The sequence below is a fragment of the Triticum urartu genome, chromosome 1A (assembly GCF_056163025.1).
Source record: "Triticum urartu cultivar PI428250 chromosome 1A, HENAU_Tu73, whole genome shotgun sequence".
Taxonomy (NCBI): domain Eukaryota; kingdom Viridiplantae; phylum Streptophyta; class Magnoliopsida; order Poales; family Poaceae; genus Triticum; species Triticum urartu.
The window spans coordinates 562255827-562278686 of NC_141873.1; the positions used below are offsets into that span (position 1 = coordinate 562255827).

Below are 22860 nucleotides of genomic sequence, written 5' to 3' on the forward strand. Positions count from 1 at the left end.
GCCAGGCTCACCGGACGTCGCCTCGAAGCCCCATGGCCGGCCGGTAGCCACCTAGGGTGGAAAGATGTTGACGAGCCACCGCCTCGCTGCCGAAGGCGCCGCTGCTCCGGGGAAGACCACCGTGGGCCAAAGCCCAGATCGCACCCTCTCCCAGGGTGAGACGGCCCCGCCGCCCACTACAAGAAATATGTCAACTTATGACCTTCTGTCAGTGACCCTCGAAGAATTGGTCATAAATTTATGACCATTTTAGACCAATTGGTCAAAAGCTGTTCAGGGGGCTCCAAACCCTAAACCATTGCGACCATTTTGGTCAGAAAGGTCGTAATTTCCTTACACGAAATGGTCACAAAGCAAACAGTGCTAGTCCGCTGCCTTATTTCTAGTTGTTAATGACCAATATAGATGGTCATAGCCTTGTAGATTGTGGTGGGTTGTGATGACTAGGCGCCATCTCATCAGTTTTGCCTATGTGTCATGTCCATGTGGCAGTTTTTGCCCTAGGTTGTGAAGCAACCTATATTCCTATCATTCCCAAAATTCCCAAAAAAATCTCATAAATTCTTTGGGACATATCTTCATCAAATATGTAAAAATCCTTCCTTTCCTAGTTCAAAACTAATTCAAGAATATTCATTTTCCTATTCTGTTCACAACAACACTTTATGAAGGAAGTGCTATTTATATATTCTTGATTGCCCTCGGAATTTTTGGGCACTCTTTCCTATCCAAATCATTACTGCATGACAAAATTCAGCTCCATTTGCCTAGCAAATCTTCCTCGGCAAATTTCCAAAGTTTTTGTCCACCTAGAAGCATTGTGAAGGAAGTACCTTTTTTATATCTCTAAATGACATGAAATTTATACAGTTCCTTTATATGCCCAAATTATCACCCTCCTCCAAATTGCAGCTCAGTCAAGTCATCTATGTGAGCCCAGGTTCAATTTATATTTTATGGCCAAATTGGCACGTTGCAAAGCAAGTGTTATATAGACCCCTCCTATTACCCTCAAACTTTTCGGGCACTCTTCCATACCCAAATCATTGCCACATGAAAATATTCAGCTCAATTTTCCTAGTAAATCTTTCTCGGGAAATTTCCAAAGTTTCTACCTCGAGATAAGCTTTGTGAAGTAAGTACTAGCTAGGCTTACCCAAATGATCTGAAAATTTACCAGCGCATGACCATACTTAAGTAACTTACCTACACCAATTTTGAGCTCATTTCATTCATCCAATCTCTCTCACTAGTTTTCCCAAGTTTCTATCCATAGAAGAGCATTGTGAAGGAAGTACTACTTTGGCATGTAAAAATGGTATCAATTTTCTGCAATGCTTTCCTATGCCCAAATAACCATCCTCCACAAAATTTCAGCTCACTCCATTCATTATTTTGAGCCCAGCTTCAACATTCATATTTTTGTCTAGCGTGGTACTTTGCAAAGCAAGTACCACCTAGGATCCTCCTTTTGAGCTAAAAATTTGTGAAGACATTCTCCTTAGTAGATGATCATCCTCAGCCAAAACTCACGCCCATTGGCCATGTGCATTTCCCGTACCGCTAATCAAACACTTGGTTGCTAATTCATGTTTGAGCATCGATCGGTCTCCTCGTGAGAATCTTATGTTCTAATTTTCTTCCTAGCACCAACCTGGGAAGTGCCCAACCCACTAGACATGCCTAGGCCACCCAGAACACATGGCAACATTACGGTCACGCGGTGACCACGCGACGGGCATGCGAGTTTACGCGCTCTAGAGTTGGGGCCCTCGGCCACCGCCCAAACCTCGACGTATCGCCACCAAACCATGTATTTATGATTAAATAGGTCCTTATGTAACTAGAAATTATTTTTGGAAAAAATAAATAGCAAACTATGAGGCAGCTGCAGTTCAAATTTGACCCGCTTCCAACTGAATCGGCGGAAATTTGTCTTTTTCACGAGAGGTGAATCAAAATTTTTTACTCCCAACCATTTTGTCAATTGTTCATTAAATATGGCCTAGTATTTTATAAAAATGATTTGGTCCAATTTTGCAACAATTATTTGGTAGTTCCTTCACAAAAAAACCTTCTTTCGGGCACTCGAAAAATGGAAAATGGTTTTTTCGTCCAACGAAAATGAAAACTTCCTTAGGCAACATTGTTTGCCATTCCAATATGAACCCTTGTGCACAATATGAGATCATGTGAACAAACTATGCCATGAATGTGGCCATAAGATTGATCATTTGGCTTGAAAGCCATTGATCTCCACACGTGATAGCTCGTTTCTGAGAACACTTTTTTAAAATAATTGCCGTATTACAAGTTTGTTATTTTTCCTTGGAACTTGGTCACATATAATGACACAATGCGAAGGTTTCCCAATTTTTTGATTTTTTTGAATTTTTTATGCCCGTTTCAAAATGTGGTCAAAACGGCGGGAATGACAGTTCCTAGCTAGTGGTTAAATCTTGGAAAACTTTTGGTGTTTCTATGATTAAATAGATACCTATTTACCTAGAAATGATTTTTGGAAAAAATAAATAGCAAACTATGAGGCAGCTGCAGTTCAAATTTGACCCGCTTCCAACTGGATCGGCGGGAATTTGTCTTTTTCACCAGAGGTGGATCAAAACTTTTGACACCCAACCATTTTGTCAATTGTGCATTAAATATGTCCTAATATTTTATAAAAATGATTTGGTACAATTTTGCAACAAATATATGGTAGGTCCTTCACAAAAAAACCTCATTTCGAGCACTCGAAAAATGGAAAATGAATTTTTCGTGCAACGAAAATGAAAACTTTCTTAGGAAACATTGTTTGCCATTCCAATATGCACCCTTGTGCACAATATGAGATCATTTGAACAAACTATGCCATGAATGTGGCCATAAGATTGATCATTTGGCTTGAAAGCCATTGATCTCCACACGTGATAGCTCGTTTCTGAGAACACTTTTTTAAAATAATTGTTGTATTACAAGTTTATTATTTTTCCTGGAAACTTGGTCACATATGATGACACAATGCGAAGGTTTTCCAATTTTTTGATTTTTTTTGAATTTTTTATGCCCGTTTCAAAATGCGGTCAAAACAGCGGGCTTGACCGTTCCTAGCTAGTGGTTGAATCTTGGAAAAATTTTGGTGTTTCTCTGATTAAATAGATACTTACGTACCTAGAAATGATTTTTGGAAAAAATAAATAGCAAACTATGAGGCAGCTGCAGTTCAAATTTGACCTGCTTCCAACTGAATCGGCGGGAATTTGTCTTTTTCACCAGAGGTGGATCAAAACTTTTGACACCCAACCATTTTGTCAATTGTGCATTAAATATGTCCTAATATTTTATAAAAATGATTTGGTACAATTTTGCAACAAATATATGGTAGGTCCTTCACAAAAAAACCTCATTTCGAGCACTCGAAAAATGGAAAATGAATTTTCCGTGCAACGAAAATGAAAACTTTCTTAGGCAACATTGTTTGCCATTCCAATATGCACCCTTGTGCACAATATGAGATCATTTGAACAAACTATGCCATGAATGTGGCCATAAGATTGATCATTTGGCTTGAAAGCCATTGATCTCCACACGTGATAGCTCGTTTCTGAGAACACTTTTTTTAAAATAATTGTCGTATTACAAGTTTATTATTTTTCCTGGAAACTTGGTCACATATGATGACACAATGCGAAGGTTTTCCATTTTTTTGATTTTTTTTTGAATTTTTTATGCCCGTCTCAAAATGCGGTCAAAACGGCGGGAATGACCGTTCCTAGCTAGTGGTTGAATCTTGGAATTTTTTTGGTGTTTCTCTGATAAAATAGATACTTATGTACCTAGAAATGATTTTTGGAAAAAATAAAGAGCAAACTAGAAGGCAGCTACAGTTCAAATTTGACCCGCTTCCAACTGAACCGGTGAAAATTTGTCTTTTTCACGAGAGGTGGATCAAAACTTTTTACACCCAACCATTTGGTCAATTGTGCATGAAATATGGCCTAGTATTTTAGAAAAATGATTCGGTCCAATTTTGCAACAAATATATTATAGGTTCTTCACAAAAAAACCTCCTTTTGGGCACTCGAAAAATGGAAAATGGTTTTTTCGTCCAAAGAAAATGAAAACTCCCTTTGTCAATATTGTTTGCCATTCCAAGATGCAAACTTGTGCGAAATATGGAATCATTTGAACAAATATTTGATAGGACTTTCACAAAAATACTCATTTTGAGCACTCAAAAATGGAATGAATTTTTTTATCTTGAATCGATCACGACCAATTTATATTGGTCATAAGGTCATCAAATGGTTTGCTGCGTTCTGATTGGACCATGAGCATATCACGCGGATCATGCATCAACCACCGTCGGATGCTTCCGGATCCAACGGCCCAAACCCACCCGAGCCGAAACCCTAGGTCTGTCCTCATGGACATTTTCCACCACCCCCCCGCCTCCATTCTTTCTTTCTTTCTCTCCCTCCCCCCTCAGATACTCTCCCCTCTCCCCCGTGCAGCGAACCCTAGCCCCTCTCTCCCCCGCACACCACTCCTCCTCTCTTCCAGATCACAGCCGCCACCTCCTCCTTTCTAGATCACCACCGCCACCGTCCTTCCCTCTCCGCCTCGCCTCTGTCTCCCACCGTCTCCCCTCTCCCTCCCTCAGATCCGCCGCCGTCCGCCTCCGCGTGGCCTCCACCTCCACCTCCAGCCCCACCGCACACCACTCCTCTCTCTCTCCCCCGATTCCTCTCCAATCCCGCTGGTTGGAGATCCACTCGAGCTCCCCCGTGATTCATCTCCAATCCCGCCGCCGTCCCCGGCTCCTCACCACAAGCTCCAGCAAGCCCACCCTCCCCGCGCCCCTCAGCAGCGGCCGCCGCGCCCTGCGGCTCGCGAGGCGACGAGCTCCGCAGCGCCTCCGACGACCGCGCATGAGCGGCCACGCCCTCCTCCACTCGCTCTCCTCCATGAGCCGCCGCCCCCATCAATTCCGCCCAACACCGTCGTCCCCCTCCACTCGCTCTCCTCCATGAGCCGGATCCCCACCTCCTCCGGCTCCCCTTCCACTCACTCTCCCGGATTCCACACACCCACAGCCGCCGCCCTCTCCCTCCCTTAGATCTCGATCCGATCCAGATCGACGCCGCCACAGCTTCCCGTCGCCAGCCATGCCCGGATGGGGACTGGCACTGCTGGCCGTGGCGGCGGTGCTCGCGGCGGCGCTCCTCTACACCGCGCCCTTCTCCAAGGTGAGCGGTGCCTCACGCCCCTCGAATCTGCATGCGGCGGTATGGTGGCGGAGGCTGACGGGTGTTCGTTGTTTTTGCGCGCGTGCAGGGCCTCGGCGGGGAAGGGTGCAGATCCGCCGCGTTGCTTCCGGATCCGCGCCCTCGTCACGCGCGCTCGAAACCATGGAACTTGTCAACAAGGTCTTCTCTCGCCCTCCTCTCTTCTCCTTTTGATTCGATCTGGATGTTGCTCACACATGCCCGATTTGTTTTTCTTCCTCACGCAGGTCGTCGTCAAGCCCTCGATCTGGCTGCGACCTTCAGCGCACTCGCGCGGCTGATGGGCATAGGTCCATGCACGCTGGTGATGGCGGCTCACCAAGGTTGCCGTCGTCGCCTGGACGCACGAGGCACCCGACGACCTCCTCCATCGCCAACCACCAGCACCCGTCTGGAGGATTTGCGTTCTATCCCCTCCCCCACATGAACGACCTCCTGCCTGCAACCATCGCATGCACGGGAGAGCTCAGCTCGCCTTCATGGGCGCCCTCTTGCTGGCCACCGATAAGTTGATCTGTTGCCTTCTGTTTAAGACTTTGCATTTCGGTAAATTGGTTTGGTCGCTGGGAATGGTAGTATGCTGTGGTGAATCAGATGGGGTTCCTGGCGATACTCTTGCTAGTTGACTAGTTAGTACTGATAGCTAGGTGTTCTAGTTAATCATGTATTTATTTGTCTCTTAGAGGTGTCTGTACCCTGCCCGATAGCTTATTCTCAATAACTGGAACCAAATCTATGTGTTTTCGCTAACCAGCTTCGGTTATTGCCTTCACATATTGTTTTGAATTTCAAAATGAATACACTCAAAGTGTTGCGACTGGTGCCTCTGTTGAAGATTTGAATCCTGTTTTGTGATAGGATTACTCAACCTGCACCTGTTTTGTCAAATTACTTAATCTTGCACAGGACAGTGCCAATTTTTTTCATTTCCACCATTTTCAATAAATGTTGCACCTCCTGGCACTGCCATGTGCCATCATCTCGCTGTTTGTTTGTCCACTCTAGTTGAAGGGAGATGCATATCTGCTTAGCAGACAAGGTGACATACTGACATGGCATTGATCTTACCCTCCCATCAGATCAATGAACTAAGAACCTGGACTCTTGGGAGCCACTGTTTGAACATGATAGGCTATAGCGGAATAAATTGCAATATTATGTATTCTTGCATTTCATACTTATTATGAACTGTTAGGATAGGGCATGAAGATAGCATGTGCTGTTAGTATGATAGACTCTCAGTCTGATAGCATGGATCTATTGCTCTATTTTATTGTGCTGAACTTTGTTGTTACCTGGATGTTGCAGTCCTTGACTGTTCTCATGATGTTGTACAGGAGGCCCTTGTAGTCACCGCTGGAGGGGCTGGAGCTTGGCGGCAGCCTGGCGGATGACGGGGGCCTGGACGGTGGCTATTTCTGCAGCAGGATGATAGCTTAAATTTTGTGATAATTTTGGAATAGCTTCAACACCTACAGTTAATTTTGCACATAAAGCTTGAGTAATTTTGCACATGAAGCTTCAGTATTTTAGCACATGAAGCTTCTGCTACTGTTATTCTCGTCATGAATCTTCCACCATTTTTCAGTAGCTTAAATTTGACTTGGTGTAGTAATCTTGGTGCTTAGTGCTGCTTGTATCTCATGCTAATTGTTGCATGAGTAGTTTCAGTAGTTTTATAACAGCAGCAGTAGCACAAATTTAACTGGACTGTGATTATAACAGCAGCAGTAGTTTCAGTAGCTTATTTATTTAGTGACTGCAGACTGTGATTATACAGTAGAAGTAGTTAGTATCGCTGTAGACTGCATATTATACAGTAGAAGTAGTTAGCCAATTTCTAGGGGCTGTCTGTTCACCTGTTAGTATCTCTGTAGACTATACATGCTTCAAATGGGGATGGCTTTTATGCTCCCTTGAATGCATTTTGATCTTAGTAGTACTTACCACACAGTAACAAAATAAGCAACAGCCTGAGCTTTCAGATTCAGGGTTTCTCTTGACACATACTAGCAAGCATGAACATGAAGCTGCGATCTTGACACAGTACCCTATGTAGAACTGGATCTTAAACTATTTGTTGAACCAGAAATATCATTAATCAATAAAACTCTTTATTATAGTATAAAACATTTTGAACCTCCATATAGTTTACTGAATTCCTAGTGGTAGTTCCAGAATCTGATCTGAAACTGATCTAAAACATTTTGAACTGGATCTCAAACTGTCAGTTTACTGAATTCCTAGTGGTAGTTCCAGAATCTGATCTGAAATTGTTAGTGTTGTTGACCAGAACTATGCGTTTATAATCAAACTTTTTTGAACATCATAATATATTTATATAATATGTCTGTTCATAATATATTGGCTCTAGTGTTTTAATTCTTCTCTTCTGATTCATGTAACAGGGCGACGGCCGAAGGCATGATGATAGTTCTATTGCTGTTCTAGTGTAGCGAAGGTGGCCCAGTTGACTATGGTCGCCTAGTGAGTCGTGCATAGGATTTCATCTAACTAACCTTGATGTAAACTGCTCCTATTGTGGAGCTTGTTATCTGATTGTAAACTTGATGTTGATCACATTTGTATGTGTGTTATATGATGTAGCACTTTGATGGTTGATAATATTTGAAGTATTTCGTGTGTTTTCTGTGTGCCAATTTAAATACCAGGTATTTATTTGCGTGAAATAAAAAAATGAAGAATATTGCCCTGATGGCTAGGACCCAGTACTAGAACCTGACAATGGGGACCCACCTGACTAGTGAACCCAATTTATAAAAAAAGAAAAAAATGAAACTGTTGAGACAAAAAGGCCATGGGCCAAAAATAAAAAGGCTGCAATGTTGGGCTTGGTCCATGAAGCTGACAAAAAATTCACATGAAAAAAAATATAGAAAGGCCGAATTCTTGGGCTAAGCCCATGTAGAAAACCGAATTGGACAGGGTTGAATCTTGTGCCACATCAGCTTGCCACGCTGGATGCCTACGTGGCCTGGGGAGGTTGCTAGTGACCAAAACGCCACAGTGGACTTATTTTGGTCATAAACGTTTGCGACCATTCCAGAAGAAAGGTCGCTATAGTCAGTTTACGACGCCCAGCTTTTGACCTTATGTTTTTGGTCACAAAAAGGTCATAAATGAAAATTTGTGACCATTCAGTGACCAATAGTGGTGGTCATAAGTTGACATATTTCTTGTAGTGGCCGCCGTCCTTGGCTGCGGCTCGGACTTGGCCGACACTAGCCTCAAGCGGCGGCGAGGGATCGAAGACGTATGAGGCCCGACGGCGGCGCTCGCGTTCGCCCTCGAGTCACCGGTGCGGGGCAACGCGAGGGTACCGCTTCGTGTTCCAAAAAAATAAAAAATGAAGTGCTGGCAGGAGAGGTCTTCAGAGCAACACTGGGGTGGAGAGCGAACCATAGGATTACGGCCGACAGAAGATCTCTTGGCGCTTGATGTCCCGAAAACAATTTTTTTGGTGCTTCTAGTTTAACCGAAAACCGTGGTTCTTGAGACTTTTTTTTTGAAACTATGATGATTTTTATAGCAAATTCGGAAACTATACACCCTAATGCAGAAAAATCAAAAGTATCACCCTGTCGGCCTCATGTTGGCTGAAGAGAGACTTTTCGGCCAACCGTTGGCCAAAAAGGACTTTTCGGCCAACAGTTGGCCAAAGAGTCCCTCTTCGGCCAACACCTCCTATACTGTTTTAGAAGATTCATATCAATTAGGATTTCTAGTATTTTAATTTGATTCTTTTTGCATTAGATTAGAAATTTTATGAAGTTTCTGTAGATATCAAGTTTGACTAGATTTGAAAGTTAGAATTTGAATTTTCATGAATTTGCTCAAATCACTAGATTGGCTATAATTTGAGCTAGGAGTATTTTTTCAAATGATTCTTTTTGCTATTGGTTCTTTGTGACTTTGTTTATCAGTAGTAATTAATTGGCGAATTTTATAATTATTTAAAATTAGGTTTTTATGAAAACAGTTCTGTTTTAGTGTTTTATAGGTTTTATGCCATTTCTTTTAATTTTAATTGCTTTAAATTGTTTTCTTTAGTTTTTTTGATATATTCTTTTTGTTTCTATTTAGTTATCAGTAGCTATTTTATTTGTACTATTTTTTGTATTTTATTTCTTTTATCCTACTAGAAAACTTGTTTTGAGCTTCATCGGAGTTTATATTTAAAAGTTCCTTATAAATCCTGTACAACCATTGCCGTTTTATACATGAAAAAAATACTTTTCCGCAATCTTTTTCCCTCCATTTTCTTTCGCGCCATCTTCTTTGCCACCATTTTCTCCCGCCATTTTCTTTCCCGCCATTCTCTCCCGCCACACTAAGGAGTGCTGCATCGACGGAGGATGACTATGATGCCTTCATGTGGAGTGTGAAACACTGTGTGAGAGAAGTCATAAGTGTGAAACACTCTCCGATGATGATGACGAAGCTGCAAACACTTATGACTTCTCTCAGACAGTGTTTCACACTCTACCAGCAGCACCGACGCAGGAGACACAGACCGTGTCAGACGATGTTATCTACGGTCATGGACAACATGAGGCTCGTTTTATAAGTTTAGAAGTGAAGATGGCGAGAAAGAAGATGGCGGGAAAGAAGATGGCGGGAGAGAATGGCGGGAAAGAAAATAGCGGGAAAGAAAATGGCGGGAGAGAATGGCAGGAAATAAAATGGCGGGAGAAAATGGAGGGAGAGAATGGCGGCAAATAAAATGACGAAAAAGAAAATGGCAGGAGAAAATGGAGGGAGAGAATGGCGGCAAAGAATGGCGGGAGAAAATGACAGCAAAGAAAATAGCGGGAGAAAATGGAGGGAAAGAACGACGAGAAAGAAAATGGAGGATAAAAGAAATAAAATATAAAAATACTACAAATAAAATATCTACTAATAACTTAACAGAAACTAAAATAATATGTCACAAAAATAAATAAAACAATTTAAAGCAATTAAAATTAAATGAATAGCACAAAACCTATAAAACACTAAAACAGAACTGTTTTCATGAAAACCTAATTTTAAATAATCCTAAAATTCACCAATTAATTACTACTGATAAAAAAAGTCACAAAGAACCAGTAGCAAAAAGAACCATCTAAAAAGAATACTCCTAGCTTAAATTATAGGCAATCTAGTGATTTGAGCAAATTCATAAAAATTCAAATTCAAACTTTCAAATCTAGTCAAACTTTGTATCTACAAAAAACTTCATAAAATTTCTAATCTAATGCAAAAAGAATCAAATTAAAATACCAAAAATCCTAATTGATATGAATTTTCTAAAACTGTAGAGCCGGTGTTGGCCGAAGAGGGACTCTTTGGCCAACTGTTGGCCGAAAAGTTCTTTTTGGCCAGCGGTTGGCCGAAAAGTCCCTCTTCGGCCAATGGTAGGCCGAAAAGTCCCTCTTCGGCCAACAGGAGGCCGACAGGGTGATGCTTTTTGATTTTTCTGCATTAGGGTATATAGTTTCCGAATTTGCTATAAAAATCATCATAGTTTCAAAAAAAAAAATCAGTTCTTGATGGCTGGTGCTTTTGGAGACCTCGGTTTGTGGGAGTCCTAGGGGATATGTGTTGCATTTTAGACTCTCTTTCGCTAAGGGGTGGCTGGCATTAGGCTAGCTTGCCTTATCTCGCGGCCTGATGGGGGCAAATGAGCTTAACTCATTCTGCAATCCATCTATCCGTGCATCATGCTTGCTTTGGCTGCCGCCAAGCAGCCTGCTTTAGTCGCAGTTCATTTTATATTTGTAAGAAGACACGAGGTTTTTGATAATGGAAATCGAATAGAGTGCTCTCTTTTTCAAAAAAACGTTTCGTAGAGAATTACCAGTCGACCAAATTGCCCACAAAGTTTGCACCAGCACCTTGACCCAGCCGTTCATGCGGCGTATGTACTCTTCAAAGCTTTTCGCCTGTTTCCCATTCCCTCTCTGACGAGCTTTTATAGGCGATGAGTCGGAGAGTATCGTACAAGTATGCAAAGACGGCTGTCGAGATGATGATCACGGCGATGGCCCACTTCCGAAGCAAAGTGCTCTTGTGGTTGGATGGATAACATAATGAAAATCTTTTTTCCAAGCAAGTTGTGATGGGTTTTTGATGAGGTGGGAAACTGGGCATGTGTGCATATTGGGATAAATACAATTACGTATCCTCGGCAACCCCTAGACCGGTACCTACTTCCTTCTTTATTTTCCTTGCTTCCAGAAATACCTACCTTCAAAAGCAAAACCTACTTCCTTTACCAACAAGGGCACGGCTTCCGAAACCCCCTCTCCTCGGCCCGGGATAGCGATAGACGTACGAATTCAATCAATGGCAATAATGTCATCCCCTTTCCTTAGATATAAAAGAATCATTCTGAGCGAGTCCATAAGAAGCGACCCGCTTTTTCATCGGTTCCGGGGGAAGACCAAAGATCTTGCGCGACCGGTCCGCCAGAAAAACTAAAAAGAGAAAGAGAGGTATGCACTGTGAAGGAAGTGAGATCAACTAATAACAACAGAAAACTTTTCTCTATGCATCTTGAGGTGGGCCTTTGATGATGTGATATATGCGGTGAGGTGACATGTGTGCATGTTAAGATGAATAAAAGTAGCAGGGGTCAACAGTTTTTTTGGATAGAAATCAACAACTTAGTTATATAGGATTAGGAGGGGGGGCATTGGCCCCCTTACCCTCATGAACTATTTCCCCTGTTCCCCTGTTTTCCAGGGCGGGGCCCCATGGTTCTCAATCAATTCATGCCACATCATCTCGTGAATTGCATTATGTGGCCGTTGGGAGGATGTCGGTCACCATCCGCTGAGCACTCCGATTCGATGTATCACCTTCTACACCTCCGTAAAAATTGTGCCTGTTCAGATGAAAAGGCCGTCGTCCCGTTCGGGATGAAGGTCGTGTGCTTCACACAACAATATACAATCGTGTGGCTACAATCAGTACTATTCTAAATAAGTATCACCATTTGAGGAAGGAATTTTCAATCACGCTCATTCTCTGGATGGATGGTTATTGAATTATGACATTCACAGCAGTCCCATGTAAGTTTTGAAACCATGGTGCCTGGCTTTGCAAGCATATCGGTGTATATATACTTTAAATTCAATAAGATTTTCTTTTGATCCTCTGTCGGCCCGTTGAAGGTGGTCAGGTGTGCAAACAAATAACATAAGCGATTTTGGAAAAACAGGAAAGAAAACCCAATAATTCAAAACGCAAGTCATTCGTGGTTGTTTCATTGGAGCGAAAATTCAAATATCCATCTATTATAAAAGAACAGTAAGCAGTGAAGAAGAAACATGCATGCGGTCTTCTTGAAACCACTTGTAGGTGGATTCATGCTCCAGATGTTGTCGCTTCTCCGTGAATCACATGTCCACCATTCTCCGTGAACAGAAATATTAAACTAACATGGTTATTATAAAGTAACAAAGATTAGTGCGGTCTTTGCTTCACAGACGATCACGGGCATGCAAACGCCATCTACTTACATCCGTAAGTTCAACCAACCTAAAAGTGCCGCAATGCGATTGAAAGGCCCTACAAAACAGTGGCGTACCTAACGGGTGTGCCATGGCACACCCAGAATTTTGGGACAATTCTTTTTACCATATAATGATTAGATGATTTTTAAGGCCAAGCCAAGCCAATTGAATATACCTTATTTTTTAAAAAAGTGTGCACACCCTCCATTTTATTTTTACGTCTTGCCACTACTACAAAAGGACCATCCCCACAACAACATCTGAGATGCAACGAGTGGATCATCTGATCATCACATAAGTGGCAGTGGATCTTTACAGCAGTAAAAGTAGACGCCTTTGGCCAGAATTAAGTGAAACTTTTTTTCCAAGTGAAGAACAATAATCTGTGAAAAGTAAAATGAGTGTAACTTCAGTTTGGACAGACACGAGGCCAAGATACAAACATTTACATGACCATGAAATGAAAATTACAGCGCTGAACTTCATGAGAAGACCAAGCACCGTGGTAAGCGAGACTCATCCCAGAAAAATGCCAACATGGTGATGGAGAAAAAGAATGACATTAGCCTCCTCTTCTCAGTGAAAATCAACACACATGCCTTTTGCACGTCTCAAAACAAAAAGGAAGAGAAGTGCCAAGAATAAACTGTGACGCGCGAATGAGCTTGCAAAGTTGCAGGCACGGCCTGCAAGAACTCATCTACAACAGAGGCGTTTAAGTACACTTGTCTGAAAAGTTGAAACAGCTGTTAAGTAATCCACGGCAATCTGACAAACCTGTTCAGCAATGGCGAATCCATTGGCGAGAAGCTACATCGCAAGCCAGAGAAAAGGCTGCCATGATGTGCCGCCGCCAAAAGTGACACAAAACGTTGCCCACCCTTGCAAGCAGCAGGAATCCTGAAGGAAAAGAGGACCTTTTAGAAATGAAAGAAGATGCACATAAGCAGGTTGATTTTAAGGCTTCAAACCACAGGAAATTAGCATCAGCAGATCTATTGAATGAGAAGCAAAAATGACATCCGAGGAGCTCTGTACAGAAAAGCAAAGTTTGCGCTGAAAACATGTGGACAGTAACGTGGGTGCAGAGCATCATTTGTATTTGGTTTTGTATGGAGACCATTGATGTTTTTTTGTGTCCAAACTTTGCAAGCTCCTAAAAATTTCCTCATAATCACATCCACAATGTTTCAGAATTTTTTAACATCTTTCTTTATTTTTTTTCTGAATTTACTGTTCACATCGTGGATGCACCGAAAGTGGGTGCAACCACTACTTTTCCAAATGAATAGGTGCAAAACTCCACTAGAAAAATGTTTAGGCATGAGCATTAGTTTTTTTAAAAAAAAGGGGGAGCAAGCCCCGCATCTGCATCGAGCGATGCACACAACCGTATTATTAGTTATTCAACAAAGGTTTGAGAAACACATCATTTGTTCTAGTCTGCTTTTTTTTCTTCTAGAGATGACTCTCTGTATTACAACATGGGAAAAGTACTTTGAGTAGTTCAAAAAATTTCCTGTTTTATTTTTATGTTTCCTGTAGTGCAAAGTTGGAAGAATTTGTTTTTATTCGAATAGTTCATACATCAATTTTTACATTCATTCCAAAACCATTTGTTGCTTTTGTGCGTCAAAAGGCTCAAAGCACTGGAAGAAACGACGAAAACCGGCCACCAAGCTTACCAGTAGGACACTTTGTGCGAAACAGTGATGATTTTTTTTAAAACAATGTATGGAAAAAGTAGAAATCAAATGTGTGGAAGACTAATTAAGTTGGATGCACAATAAGCTTCATCAGGTGGAAGAAAACAAAAACCAGCATGCCACTTTGGAAACTTTTCTTTTTATAAGAGTACTTGAGGCTTTCAGTCTGGCCCAGTGGACTGGTACTTACCCATTTGGAACAGCTCAAAGCCCAGGCCCAGGATGTCTTCTTCCTCCTCCTGGCAATGATGAGCTCGCTCAACTGAAAAAAAGGCAACGATGAGCTCGCAACTGGTAATGGCGGCTCCTCGCCATGTGTTCGAGAGCAGGAAGGGCAGGGCAGGGTACTTGAGGCCGAAGCACGGGGGTGACCATGGCCTTCGCTGGCCCTCCCTTGGCTCCGCCACTGAGCCGCATACCTCCTCCTCCGGCCAGCAGCTGCTCCCCGCGCGCGCCCCTCGCTCTCTACACACGGTAACCTCCTCACCACCGTCTCCTCGGCGGCTCGCCTTCCTTGCACCGCAGTGATTTTGTTTTGGTGCCTTTTCCATGGGCTCTTTGGAAGGGAAGCAGCGGCGCCCTTTCGGCGCATGCCCACAACCTGTTCGCGGAATTGCTCGTGCCAGTCCATGCGCTGGTGTGCGTTCCTTAACTGTGCACTGTATATGAGCTGAAGATGACTCTCGTTAAAAAGAAATCGTGCCAAATCTATGTGCTAGACTTCCTTAGATGGCTGTACCGAAGATGATTTCTACTTTAGTCATGATTAGAACATCAAACATCGTCGAGCGCTGACATGCAAACTGAAGCGTTTGCTCATCTCTACTTCTATTCTATGTGCCAACTCCAATGCTTGCTTAGTATTATCGCAGGAATCACCCAGGCGACATGTCATATATAGCACAGTGCGCCTCTTCTCGGAGCAAGCCAAGAACATCAGAAGGTGAAGCTACAGTTGCTGCACCTTCAGCAGCTGTCCAGGGTTGTTCTGCTCCTCTGGTTCAGGCACCGGTGGGATGGGATCAACTGCAGCTCAAGGCGTTTCCTGCTTTCACTTCCCTGGACACAACCGAGGGAAAGCTGCTCTCCGTCCTCCTTGTCGAAACCTTATTGGCAAATCCCACGAGAGAGGTCTCCAAAGGTGTGACCCTGTCTGCTCTGCTAGAGTGTTAATCAGGCATAGCTCCTCAGCGCGCTAAACACATACTGTATTAAAACAACAAATTCAATACATTACATTACGCAAACAAAAAATATATTAGGAAAACCATATAGAGGCCGCAGGCATTAAGATAACTCTACTAATCAAACAATATGATCACCAAAAGGATGCATTCCATTCAGGACAGCAACAAGATTATCTATCGGCCAAAGTTCAAAAATAAAATCTATAGACCAGATTTGCACAGATGTCCGTTCATTTATCCATCCACGCACGTGCTAGATTGGTGCCAGAATGTAATTTTTGTGCATTCTGCAAGAAGAAAAGATATGTACAGAGAAAAACATGGGAAGGAGCTCATAGCATCATTCAGAGAAAGCATCACAACCGACCAGGCACCTATCGATAAATCTACAAGGAATCGGCAGCCAGGTCGGCTTCAGCTTCACCAAACCCGTAGGAGCTGAAGTGCTTCACCCTGAACTTCCACTCGCCCTTGGCGCCGTCAAACTCCACTCTCTGCTCTTCAGCCTTCTTCACCGGCATCTCCTTGAACTTGTCCAACCTCGGACCCTGCGTGTACTGGTCGCCCCTCTTCCTATTCATGCACTTAGCTTTGTTCAGGCCCTCCATCAAGCGTCCTATTCAACAAATCAGCATACAAAATTATTAGGTAGCTCATACCATCGCACCCAGCTGCCAACAGGCAAGGTTTTGGTTACCGAATGAGGCATTTTTACCGAGGGGGACTGGTAAACGCGGTTACCACGGTTACCGAGAAATACCGATAAATACCGAGAATATTTTGAACGAAATTTATAGTTGAATTTTGAATTCAAATAAGTTAATGAACGAATATTTGAACCAAAGACCTCTTAAAACAGGAACTAAGTTGCTACCAACATGCCAGAACCAACTCTCATGACATTAATTAGATCCTACGTACTTTACTACAAATCGAGTGTTTAAATTCAAAAAATTCAAAAAACTGGTATTTTTTGCTTGGTACGTGGATTTACCGAGGGGCACGGAAATACGCGGTAACCACGGGAAATCTCGAAATTTCGACCGGTAACCAAAACCTTGCCAACAGGGGGTCGTCGCATTTCTCCGATGAAACATATACTCCATTGCACGACTCACTGATTCAACCAACCCGTCGACTCGACGAGGAGGATTTCTCACCTGTACTTCAGAATCCGTCTCACTTCTTAGTTCAGAAGTTCCATCCTCGCGCGCACTGTACTCTGTTGGAAATTTCTCGCTCACTCACTTCAAGCACTGTATCTAGCACTCCTAAGTTCAATCCTTCATACAGATCCTTGCACTGAGTTGCCGGCTTGCAGCATCGCTATCTATGTGGAATCTAGTCTAGTAAGAAATATGGCTAGAATCAACAAATGTACCAATCAGAAAGAGACCCCAAAGCATGTGGTTCTGATTACTTCCTCCTGATCAATTCCTTCCACTTGATCAATGAGAGGTGCGGCACAAAGAAGATGTTTAATTTCCACGGGTTTCATGCTCTTACTGGGTGTTTTCTCAGTCTCAACCTGGACGGCGGTGATCCATAGCTGATTCTTGGGGGGTCTATATTGAAATGGCACGCCTGTATATACAAGAACATTAGAGGTGATGACATCTTTCATAAACTGATCACCATGCATAATTGAGAGAGAGAGGGAGAGAGATTCACCTTGCACCACCCAAAACAATATGGTACCAGAGTCGACCTCTTTGCCAGCATAATCCAAACAAATTCTTTCGCTCTCCCACTGTTTACTCTCCCATGAGAATGGCAAAAAGATTGGGTCTTTGAGGTACACAATATGATTTTCAGAGAGTAGTTCATAAGCAGCAAGCCCACGATTTGAGCATGTGTAGATAAAACCATCCACAAATACACATGCGCCGTTTGAAAGGCGGTTTCTAAGCATAGCCCTTGGCAGGTATTCTCCCCATATAGTCCAAGGCATGACAACATGCCACTTCTTGGCACCGACGTCAAACCGAAGACAAGAACATGTGATACTATCACAGACTATAAAGGAATCATCACCCAGTACAACATATCCCGAGAGCTTGACCTTCCTGTCAAGAACATTAGACTGGTCTGTGTGGCAGCGCACCCATGAGGTGGATCCAGGAGGAGAAACATGGTGGGCCTTAGAGTAAACTTGGAGAGTCTCAGTAAGAGCAAAAGTCGCTCGACCAACTTGGATAACCATAACAAAAGGATCGTCAACAGAAACAGGCCGGCGTGCAAGGATATCCATAGCGTGACATGTGGTGTCAAGATTAATCACATCCATGCCATCTTTTAGGAATGAGACAGCACATAGTTTTGAGCTACTCCGAAAAAATGCCTGTGCCCATGATCATCTCCATGTACAATGTAATGTGGTTTGAGAGGAGGTGCTTTTCGAATTCTAACCCTGGAATCTCATCCAGACTGGTTTTATAGATAAATGATTGTGAACCACCTTGGCAGATAATAAACAAGTGATCCTTGTCAATATGGATACGTGGTGGCTTCACGTACCTAGGAGGACTTGGTGGGAGAAAATGCCTGGATGAAAGAAGCAAAATATGTCATGCACTAATTAAGAAGCTTGGAAGGCACAAAGAAACTTGGAACCAAAGTAATGTCTAGACCTGCAAGGATCATCAAGCACTTGCTCTTCATGGAGTTGAGGCAGCAGCACCTTGTCATCCATATACTCTCTAAGTGGTTGATTAGTGGATAAATTAAAAGATTAATTTGTAAGCAAGATGACCAAAATGAACACATGGATTAGTGGAGAGAAAAACTTACTGCACAAAGCATAATTGAAATTCATGGATGTGTTTCATGGGCAACATGTCGAGCCGGCGGAAGGTGGAGTGCAGGACCTTGACATCCCAGGGCAGGGGAGCAATGTGGAAGGTGGTGACAAAGGCATGTAGGTGGTCACACCCGCATGAGAGATCGAGGCTGATCCAGACAGAGCACATGAGCCCCGAGCCCAGATGGGCGAGGAAGCCATCTCCTTGCATTACAATGAAAGGACAAACGGAGTCAATCCTCGCAGGCAGATGCAGCTTGAGCCTTCGCTCTTCATCTGCCGGTGCGAGCTTGTATTCGTAGACCACGTTGTTCCACAGCATGTAGATGGCATTGCTTTCTTGTGCGTACAGGCCGCGGCCATTGATAGGGAGGTAGCACTCGTCTGAGGTGTGGATTACCTTGGTCCACAGCCGGAGTCTGGGGCCGAGCAATCGAAGGTGAAGAAGAGGCTATTCTGGAGGGAGATGAGAATCATGGTGCCCCCATCCCGGCCGTGGCCGGGGAGCACCGCGTAGCCCTGGAGGAAGCTGCCACCCCAGATGGGGAAGGAGAGGTCGAATTTGCAATGGTGGATGAAGGGGCTGCCGACCTGCTCCCAGCGTCCTCCGGCTACGCCCTCTTCCTCCTCGTGGATGACGAGGCGTTGCACCACCAGGTGGAAACTGGAGACGGAGCAGCGGCCCGCGGACACGGCCCATATGTGGCCGTCCGCGGAGACGGCATGCAGCGGCCATGCGTGCTCCAGGCCAGCGGAGGGAGGGGCGCTTCGGCCCGCAGCTCCTCCTCGTCGGCTTCCAGCTGCAGCTGCAGGGCGTGGGTTGGCTCGTTCTCCTCCTGCTGCACGACGCAGAGGGAGCGGCCGTCTGGAGCCAGGGCGGCGTCGGCCCTCAAGCTGCTGCACCCGTGCGAGCTTTTGAGGTCGTGAAAGATCTCCAGCACCTCGTTGCTCCGGCCGGAGATCCGCCCCGATCTCGCCACGCGGAGACGGTGGAAGCGTAGGGCGCCCCTCATGACGCCGACGAGCAGCGACCAGGCAGGGCCCTTCTCGTCGGCATTCAAGGGAATGTCGACGAAATCCTTGCCGGGGAAGACCTGAGGGAGCGGGGCCGCCCTCTTCGGGTTAGGGTTAGCCTCCGCTGCCGCCATCTTCGGGTTAGGGTTAGGGGTTTGGGGACAAGTCTGGGTGACTAATTAAATTGGCGGGATGCTTGTTTTTTTGTTGTTGAGGATTTGATGCTTCGTGCTGGGCTGGCCCAACTTTATCTATTTGATTTTCTTATTAAATAAATATTTAAAAGTGTTCATCTAAAAAATATATTTAAAAGTGTTCAGATGTTGTAATAAATCTGTTTACATAATTTTATAAAAGTGTTAAACTATTTAAGTTTTTACCGATCCTAAAGAAAAAAAGGTTTTCTATACAATTCTAAAAAACCATGAAACTTTAAAAATGTTCAATTAATTAATTTTGTAAGGTGTTCACGCTTTAAAAAAAGTGTTTGTGCATTTTTTAAAAGCATACATTTTTCTCATGACAATAAAAATGTCACATATTTCACAAAAAATGTTTGAATAATTCGAAAAAAATAAGTTCCTGACATTAAATTTTCAAAATATTGTTCGTGGAATCAAAAGATTATTCACGTATTTTTTTAAAAAACATCAAACTTAGAAATTAGGGTCAAAATTTAAGTGATCAAAAGATGATTGGAGCATAAAGCTAATAGTCTTGTAAACTTAGAAATTAGGGTCAGCATTTAAGAGATCAAAAGATGATTGGAGCGTAAAGCTAATAGTCTTATAAACTTAGAAATTAGGGTCAAGATTTAAGTGCTCAAAAGACCTGAAGGATCGGGGTCGAGCAGCCCCCCTCCTCTTTGCTCTTCTTGGGCGCCGACATCTTTGGGTTACGGTTAGCCTTCGCGGCCGCCATCTCCCACTCCGACTCGCTCTCCGTCGTCGTCACCTTTGGGTTAGGGATTTGCGGGTAACTAAATCGGCAGGGTGTTTATTTTACCTGCGATTGCAATTATAAGTAAGCTACGTAGCCTGCCTTGTCTTAATTTTCGGATCCACCTGATATGAACTTGGTTTGTAGTGTTCTACATATACATAGCAGTAGTATTTTATAGATGATGAAAATGGTTTTTTCAATCCTACTCCAATATACTCCCTTTGTAAATAAATAGAAGACGTTTTAGGTCACTAAAGTAGTGTGAGAGTCTAGCTTAATAGGAATGATAGGCTACTCATATCAATAAGGAATTCCTTCTTTTGCGGGAGCCCATTTGAAAAACTTTAATGTTAAGCGTGCTTGGCTTGGAGCAATTCTAGGATGGCTGACCGACCGAAAAAATTTGTCCCGGGTACACACGAGTGAGGACAAAGTGTGTAGGAAAGACTAGTGTTGGTCTGTGGGGCCAGTCTAGATCCCTCAAGGCGTTACTGCCGGGAACCGGTGGGAAGGTTCCTGTGGGCCGACAAGCACGTCGATTCCTTTGAGTGGGCGTGTATGTGAGAGCCTAGCTTAATAGGAACGATAGCCTACTCATATCAACAAAGAATTCCTTTTTTCCCGGGAGCCCGTTTAGAAAGAACTTCAAAATTAAGCGTGTTTAGGTTAGAGCAATTCTAGTATGAGTGACCAAACAAAAAGTTGGTCCCAGATGCACACAACTGAAGAGAAAATATGTAGGAAAGACTAGTGTTGATCTGTGGGGTCAGTCTAGATCCCTACAGACGTAACGGCCAGGAACCGGTGGCTGTGGCCGGGGCGTTACAAGTAGTGACATAATAAAACATCTTACATTATTTGTTTACAGAGGTAGTAGCTTGCTAAACTGTAAATTTTACTCCTATTACTTAGTACTAATTATTTGTTTGAAAGTATGGATTAAATTTGCAGTTCTAATTTTAAAATTTGAGGGGAAAGATGAATCCCAAATGTTTTGAAAATATCAAGTGGAAATGAATGCATGACATGACTGGCTGGTTGAGTAGCAAAATTGCAGGAGTAGTAGTATCTGTCCCTCTCTGCCACTGCAAGCTTAATGCCCACAGTAATTCTGATAGTACAATTTAGTTATTACTAGTGGAGGAACAGCAGCAGCCAAGGCAAAGGATCACCCTACACTGGCAAGAATGCATGACTCACTCTTTGTGCAGTACTCCCTCCATTCACTATTATTATAAGATGTTTTTACTCATTTCAGTCCGCGTGTAGTTTATATTAAAATATCTAAAACATTTTACTGAACGGAGGGAGTACAAGAGTAGGAGTTGTAGTAGTATATGTCTCTGCTAGCTTAATAATTCTGTTGGGACAGAGCTCTATTACTCCACTAGATTAGAGGAGGAATAGCAGCAGGGGAAGAAGCGGAGCCAAGGCAGAGGATCCGGCGGTGACTCGCCTGGTTTGGGCGGCGGAGGCGTTGCAGGAGAGGGTGTCCGGGTCGCTGAAGCAGCCGTGTGTCTGCGCGCTACCCCTGCCGGCGTCCTCCAGCAGGAAGCTGGAGTTGGGGCTGCCGCTGGTGAGGAGGAGGCACCAGAATCCTCCGTCCACGCCGGCGCCCACAAGCGTGGCAGCGTCTGGTCCTTGCCGCGGAACACCGTGGCGTTGGTTATCTCGAAGTCGTAAACGCCCGCGTGCAAGCCGCATCCGAGGATGCGGCCTGAGATGGCGCCGACGGTGGGGAGCTCGACCCCGCAGTTGGCGGCGTAGACCTCGGTGATGTCGGTCTCCGGCGGACGGCAGGGCGGGGCGAGCGTGCCGCCGTCAGCGCACCCGCTCTTGTCGCTGCATCGGGAGATGTACTGCAGCGCCATGCAGCCGAGGCCCTTGCTGTTGCGGAGGGTGGGCAACTTGGCCGATGCCCGGTCGCCGTTCACCATCGCCACCAGGTCGTTCGCCGGGTTCCCTCCTCCTCCTCCTCCTCCTCCTCCTTGTGTACGTAAGAAGAAGAAGAAAACGAGAACATAAAAAATAATTGAGATGTATGTACGCATACAGATACAGGAATCTACAGTAAGTCGGAAGAAGAAGAAGATGCAGAACATGATAGAATAAATTACCGTGGTGGATGGTGGGTGCAGCCAGAGGCAGCATCCCAATCGTGCAAACGCAAACCATGGCGAGGTTGAAGATCCCCCACCACATATTCACTGACTCAATCAGTTGGATTTGTACAAGAAAGAAGAAGAAGAAGAAGAAGAAGAAGTCGATAGATAGATCACAAGAAAGAAAAAAGATGAAAAGCGAGCGAGGAGAGGACGGACACGGAAACAAGAAAGGGAAGAATAGATGGGGAAAGTGGAGGCCCAGCTGCTGGTCTTTTGTTCCAGCTGAGCGAGAACGCAACGC

At 44.0% G+C, this 22860-nt stretch overlaps 3 pseudogenes across 1 annotated transcript; all 3 read right to left on the minus strand.

Annotated features, from left to right (window-relative positions):
• Positions 1-15885: 15885 nt before the first annotated feature.
• Positions 15886-18390, minus strand: LOC125526609 (uncharacterized; annotated as a pseudogene). Its single transcript, XR_015613974.1, has 4 exons — positions 18329-18390; positions 17370-18242; positions 16859-17282; positions 15886-16314 (listed from the first exon to the last, which is right to left on the minus strand). The product of XR_015613974.1 is annotated as an uncharacterized LOC125526609 (transcript).
• LOC125529388 (uncharacterized) lies at positions 18341-19862 on the minus strand (annotated as a pseudogene).
• A 324-nt stretch (positions 19863-20186) lies between these two features.
• LOC125526610 (uncharacterized) lies at positions 20187-22860 on the minus strand (annotated as a pseudogene).